Raw genomic sequence first — 6,624 nt, forward strand, 5'->3', positions numbered from 1 at the left:
TAACGTACAGTATAAATCACACCTCTTCCGTAATTGCTGCTCCTTAGTGTCGTGACTAGCAATTGAAGCGTAGTGTGTTTCAAGGTATAGACTATCAACAAAGTGAGCAGCACAGCATGTATCAACTCCCCTTGCTGATCCCTGCATAGCAACCTACCACTGGTTTTTCAAGCTCACAGACTGAATATCAATATAGATGAATTATGGAGTTTTTGAGCCGGTCTTGCCTGTGTCAAGAGGCATGTTGCCGAGTGTAAAGATCCATATAGATGTAGGCCCTCCTATGGCCTTGCCTGGCAGGCAGTTCTGACTCGTACTTACCTCAGGAGGGAATCAGCCGCACATCTGCCTTGAGGGGTGGAGGAGAAGGCCACACACGAACATACAAACACATGCAAGCATACACTCACGCACACAAGCAGTAACACGCAAACATACAGTACATACACACACATCCAAGCATACACACACACTCACACACACACACACAAGCACATACATGCACAGGAACACACACGCACACACACCAACAGGCAGCCAGTCCTCCCTCCCTTACAACCACAATAAAACCCCACGTTCCATGGGAACCCACCTCTCCTCACTATTAGCAGTCATTATGTGACTTGTGGAAAAGGGCCCTGCTAATGTCGTAGTGTGCCTGCAATCTCTGGTATTCACCTGTAGTCTGGGGTTAACTAAGGCATGGCCATACAGTTCAGCATAGAACATGAACCCAACTTACTAACTTTTGGTTGTTGTTTTTTTGCTTCATAGAATAACCTATTATTATTATTATTACTATGCCTTTCCCAAGTCTCTAACCATCAGATTTACGATCAGATTCCACACTAGACAGGAGGGAGGGAGATCCATGTGGTATATCTGCTCAGTCTCCCAGTCCCAGACCAACATGGCCATTCCTATAATATGCTAGAGCCTGTTTCTGCCCCAAGCCAAATGAGGGCATTTAGATGGGATCCTACCATGCTCCTGTCCTGTGCCAACCAGGGTGCTGGGGTCTGTGCCAGGCAGGCACATGCCACACAAGTACACAAACCCCACACACAGGCCCAGAGGGGTATAGCCAAGGTTGGCCTCGCCTGTGCCAGTCTGGAGTACCCAGCATGGGGCACTGGCAATAGAATTCATAGGAATTAAACAGGAATGGACCAACAGGAGTTAATTCGCTGGCAGTGGTGTGCCAGGTGGAGGCTATTATCTACTATTATTGTGGTTTATTATGCCCATAAGTCTGAGGCAAAGAAGTTCCCTATTGTGAGGAACTCAATTAGACATTGGCACACAGACTGCAATAGGTTATTTTACCCTATAAGACTGTTAACATGACGTCTGGAGGAATCTTTCAATCTCCTTTTTTCGCCCTCTTTTTTTTAATGAAAAGATTGTATGTGAACGTATGGGCTTTCTAGGTCTGCAGGGCCTATTCTGGCTTGTAAGCATATGAAGTCAACTGTGTAGGAGTATTTCGTTTCAAACTTGTTATTTTCAACAGTTTGTAGACATGGTCAACTCTGATCACAGACCCTGATGGCTGGGATTGTTGTGTAGGTGCACCACTTGTCCACTAGAGGTCAGTGTGGCGCTGCAGCAGTCATACTGCCTCTGATCTGTTGCTTGTGTTGCTTCACTACTGAGCCTTGGCGTGTGACAGACAGACAGTGTGCTGAGTATCTGCAGTGCTCACCCCTCTCTCTGCTTGTCACAATGGTGTCGTCTCCAAAGCATACAGAAGATTAATGTAAAAAATACATGTTTATGTACTCTCCACAAAAACACTTAGGTGATTGAAACACACTGGCTAGTGACACTGCAGGACATAGATGTTATTATCTTCTTCTGATGCAGTATAGTGTTTAAAGGTCGTCTTGGCTTTGTCCCCTACTGTTTATAGGCTATAGCCTAGACGCTGACCTTTGAGATCCGTTAGTAACAAAAGTACATTGAAAAGGAAGCCATTTTAGAATGGGACTCTCTCCCCTTCTGCTGATTTTAGGTTGCTGCATTCCTCAATAGCAATTTAAGCCATTGTTAGGTGTCTCTGGTGCCCTGTGCTAAATATCAGCCTGTATCTCCCCCAAGACCTGCTCCTTGCATCCCTACCTTTGTGACACAGCACAGGGGACTAGAGCGGAAGAGAGAGAGAGACAGAATGAGAGAGAGCAGTCGTATGTCAACTGAGGTGTAGAGGAATCCCTATCTCAGCCCATCAGCTAGCTAAGCTAGCATCATGGTAATTACTCTCCTCTCTGGGACTCAGTATTACTCAGCCAGCCTTTCAGGAAGACATGGCCTGGGTCTCTCCCTTATCAGACCCACCAGACTCCCCTGGACTGTAGGGAGGTGGCACCTCATTGAGAAATAAGCACTGTCAAAAGTTCATAGGGACTGCAGTGCAAATTAGCAGACGCAAAGAACAAGGTTGTTGAGCTCAGAGGGTGGAGTACGATGATGTTATTTAATTGTTATGGGTCTAGCAACAAGGGAGAGGTTTTGAAATTCAGAGAATGAGCTTTAGGCTTGCTGACTGTACATTGAGAACGAGGCTACATAGAAGTCAGTGAGGAGTGGTTGGATTTGAGTGTGCAAGATATATTCAGTCCCTCTTAGTGGAATATGGAAGTTAAACATAAATGGTTTTTTTCTGAGCCGAAGCAGGCAGACACCACCTAATCTCAGGGAAGGGCTCTGTTTGCAAATCTGTCTCCTGTATATTTGCATACTGGGAGTTGTGTTATCAGGAGTCTACATGACCGTGGGTGGGTGGGTGCGGGTGTGTGTGTGTGTGTGTGTGTCTTTCAGTGTCAATATGAGCAGAACACACACACACACACACACACACATACAAACACATTGTTACTGTTTCTAGACATGGTGTCTCTCAATAGTCTTCCTCCTCTATACCTGTATCTCTCGAGACTATGGAAATTCTAATTCTATTTTCACACGACTTTGTCCTCTGTGTGTCCGACAGACATTCATCAAGATGGCAGTGCTAGGTTGGGATGTAGAATGTGTCAAGCTTCTCAAACACGGTTGCTATCAGCCTCATTATAAACCACCTCAGTGATCCTGGCCTTTGTCTCAGACTAGGGTAGGGCTTAGGGAGAGCCAGGGGTCAGGGTTCATCACCCCTCCAGGAGTTCAGCAGGTTCAGGGTTAGAAAGAGAGGACTATGGGAAAGGAGCACAGAGGTGACTCTGAGAGAAAGGGCTCAATCTTAGTTCACACTAGGCGGTGGGGCTGGGGAGCTTATTAAATGTGTGCTAAGAGAGTGAGGGAAGGGGGAGAAAGAAGGGGAGTGGGAGAGGGTGGGGGAGGACGGGTGGGGGGAGAGGTGCAAATATGTTGAGTAAGCACACAAGTGCTCAACAGCGGAGCACAGTAGGCTTGAAATTGGGACCTTGTAAAGCGAGCATGTGGCATGGAAGATAGACAGAGAGGGATGGCAAATGCACAGTTGAGCATTTACATCAGTGTGCCTGCGTGAGCACACACACACACAGGCTAACACACACACACACAGGCTAACACACACACACACAAAGTACCCAAACGGGACCTTGGCAACGTGCCTCCAGCGTAATTTCAGAGGAAGACGACTGTAAAAGCTGCTTATTATGTACACTGACTAACTCTTTGCCTCAGGACACGACACCTGGTTCAACAACCCGAGAGCATAAAGTTTCATTGTTTCCATTAGGGAATGAGTGTCTGTGTGAGTCCCTGTCAGGGGCAGCTCCTTTCCTCCCCCCCCCCCCTGTTTGTTAACATAAAACAGATAACTGGTAATTAGCCCCAAAGGCCCTACTTGTTTTTGTTTGTTTACGAAGTCAGGAGCAGGATCTCATGAGAAGTGTGACGTCAGTCAGAAATAAACACATTCTTAAAAGTCAAAAGAAAGGTTCTCATGAGTCACTGGGATCATCAAACACGTTTAACTGTTAATGGGATCTCAGTCTTCATTACTATTCCAGTTTCGTAGGAGATTAATTGGAATCTGAAATTAGATTAGTAATCTTCGTAAGGAATGAAGACTGAGATTCCATTAACATTTTAAAGTGTTCATGATCTACATCAAGGCGACATCAAGGAAAGCCTCCATTCTCAGTACTCCACACAATGATGGAGCCAAGAAAGCCTTTCTGTATTCTTATCCTGATCGACCTGCAGGTCAGTATACTATACATGCTTGTGTGAACCAGGAAGACCAATGTCGTGCTCAAGAGTCAACCCTGTGTGGCGTGCTTCAAACGGCCTCCCTCCCCTGATGGCTCCAATCTGGCACGTGTGTGCCTGCTGCCTCGTCAATAACGCTCACCAGGATTCTGCTGCCCCACTGATAGGGATTAAACATTCATGATCATGTTTATTAATGGCCAGCAGGGAATATGTGGTCCCCTGGGCATTATTCTACCCCCTCCGACACACACACACTTATACACACCTAATCTGATTGCATTTTCTTCCCCCCTCCTTCACACTGATTAACATCCACTGGCAATTAGTTTTAAGACTGCATGGAAGAGCTGGCCATCATCCCTCTGTAACGAGGCACCAGATATGTATCCACTCATCCGCTAAATAGAAAAGGAATCGCTTCTCCCGGTTCTGTCCTCTCTAAGGACCCTGGGGGGGCTGGAGTCTCAGAGGGGTTGAGGGGATGGTAGGATGTCGGGGTTGACATCTGTCACAAGGCCTGGGGGTCAGCCCAGCGTGACAGGGATGATCTGGAGCAGATCTCACACATGTAGCTGGAGATGGAGAAAGACCAGTGAGACGAGGCAGGGTTGAGAGGGCTATGGCCTAGAGTGCATAGAAGAACATCCAGACCTCTCTCTCTCTCTCTCTCTCTCACACACACACTCTCTCACACACACAGTCCCTCGCTCTGTCTGCATCTCTCTGTGTCTGTCTCTTTCCCTCTACCTCTCTGTCTCTCTCAGCCTTCCTCTCAGCTTTTTTCCTCCCATCCCATTCCTCGGGGACGTTTTCTCCCCCCCATAATACACTGTAAAACTATGCATGCACCCCACTGCACACACGGCATCTGCAAATGAGATGACAAACGAGTGATGGTGGCCTGGCGGAGGAGTGCTGATGCTGCATAGTGTCGACCAGTAGTCTACTACACCTCTCCCCCTCTCCCTCCTCCCATACCGGGGCGATTTATGACCAGACCCCCCCCTGCCCCAGTCAGGTGGCCTAACAACAGGGGCTCCGCATGGGCTGGCATATCGATCGGGATTGGGCCGAGTTGGGAGAGGGTGGTGGCCGGGTTTGGGGGGTAGTGTGTGTGTGTGTGTGTGTGTGTGTGTGTGTGTGTGTGTGTATTACACTCACCGAGCACTGTATTAGAAACATTATACTAATACTGGGTTAGGGCCTCCCTTTGCTCTCAAAACAGCCTCAATTATTTGAGATTCTTGAGATTGAGATTCTGGTCCATGGTGACATGATTGCGTCACGCAATTCCTGCAGATTTTTCAGGTGCACTTTCAAGCTGTGAATCTCCCGTTCTACCACATCCCAAAAGTGTTCTATTGGATTCAGATCCGGTGACTGGGAAGGCTACTGAAGAACACTGAACTCATTGTCATGTTCATGAAACCAGTTTGAGACGACTTTTGCTTTGTGACATGGTGCATTATCATGCTGGAAGTAGGCATTAGAAGATGGGTAAATTGTGGCCATGAAGGGATGCACATGGTCAGCAACAATACTCAAATAGGCTGTGGCATTCAAGCAATGATTGATTGGTATTAACGGGCCCAAAGTGTTCCAAGAAAACATTCCCCACACCATTACACCACCTCCACAATGAGAAGGTGTACTGGTGTTCCTAATAAAGTGAGTGTATCTGTGTGTGTGTGTGTGTGTGTGTGTGTGTGTGTGCGTGTGTGCGCGTGTGCGCGTGTGTGCATGGCAAATTGGGGTGTGCTTATGAATGAGTAAACAGGATGTCTGTCTGCCGGCCTGCACCCCACCCCACCCCACCGCTTCCACACACTAGCCCCCTTAGTCCCAGGAGAGGGCAAGGCGAAAATGAGAAACATGAACCTGGCACGCGCCAGCCCCGGACCTCATCTCCAATAAGAGTAACCATGTCCAGGGGGCAGAGCGGGCCAAGTTGGGCTCTGGGGGGGCGCGGGGAGGGGGGAATCCATTTGTCAAGCTGCCAGACCCTATGCTACCGGAGGGGAACAGCTCCTCTGTGTCAGAAGAGATAGGAAAGGGTATAAACAGGCTGTAGCAGTGGATCTGATCAATTGTCCTTCAAATACCCAGGTTAAGTCTTTCTCCTACACACACACACACACACACACACACACACGTCAGGCAGCAGAGCGGGCTTGCATGAGTGAGCGTCCCCCACACACACCAGTGGCCGCTGCAGACCCTCCCTGCTGTAACTGACTGTAGGTCAGTGGAGAGATTGGAAAGTGGTCTCCTCTCTGCCCTTCTCAAGGAGACTTTAGCGCCAGACACTCACTCTCTTATCATCTGACTCAGAGAGAATACCTCCCACACAGCCGAGGCTAGCCTAGCTCTACCGCGGCGCAGCAGCACTACCACAGGGGAAACCTAATCCAATTTCACAGCCTG

This window comes from Argentina silus (assembly GCF_951799395.1).
Source record: "Argentina silus genome assembly, chromosome: 13".
NCBI classification, from domain to species: domain Eukaryota; kingdom Metazoa; phylum Chordata; class Actinopteri; order Argentiniformes; family Argentinidae; genus Argentina; species Argentina silus.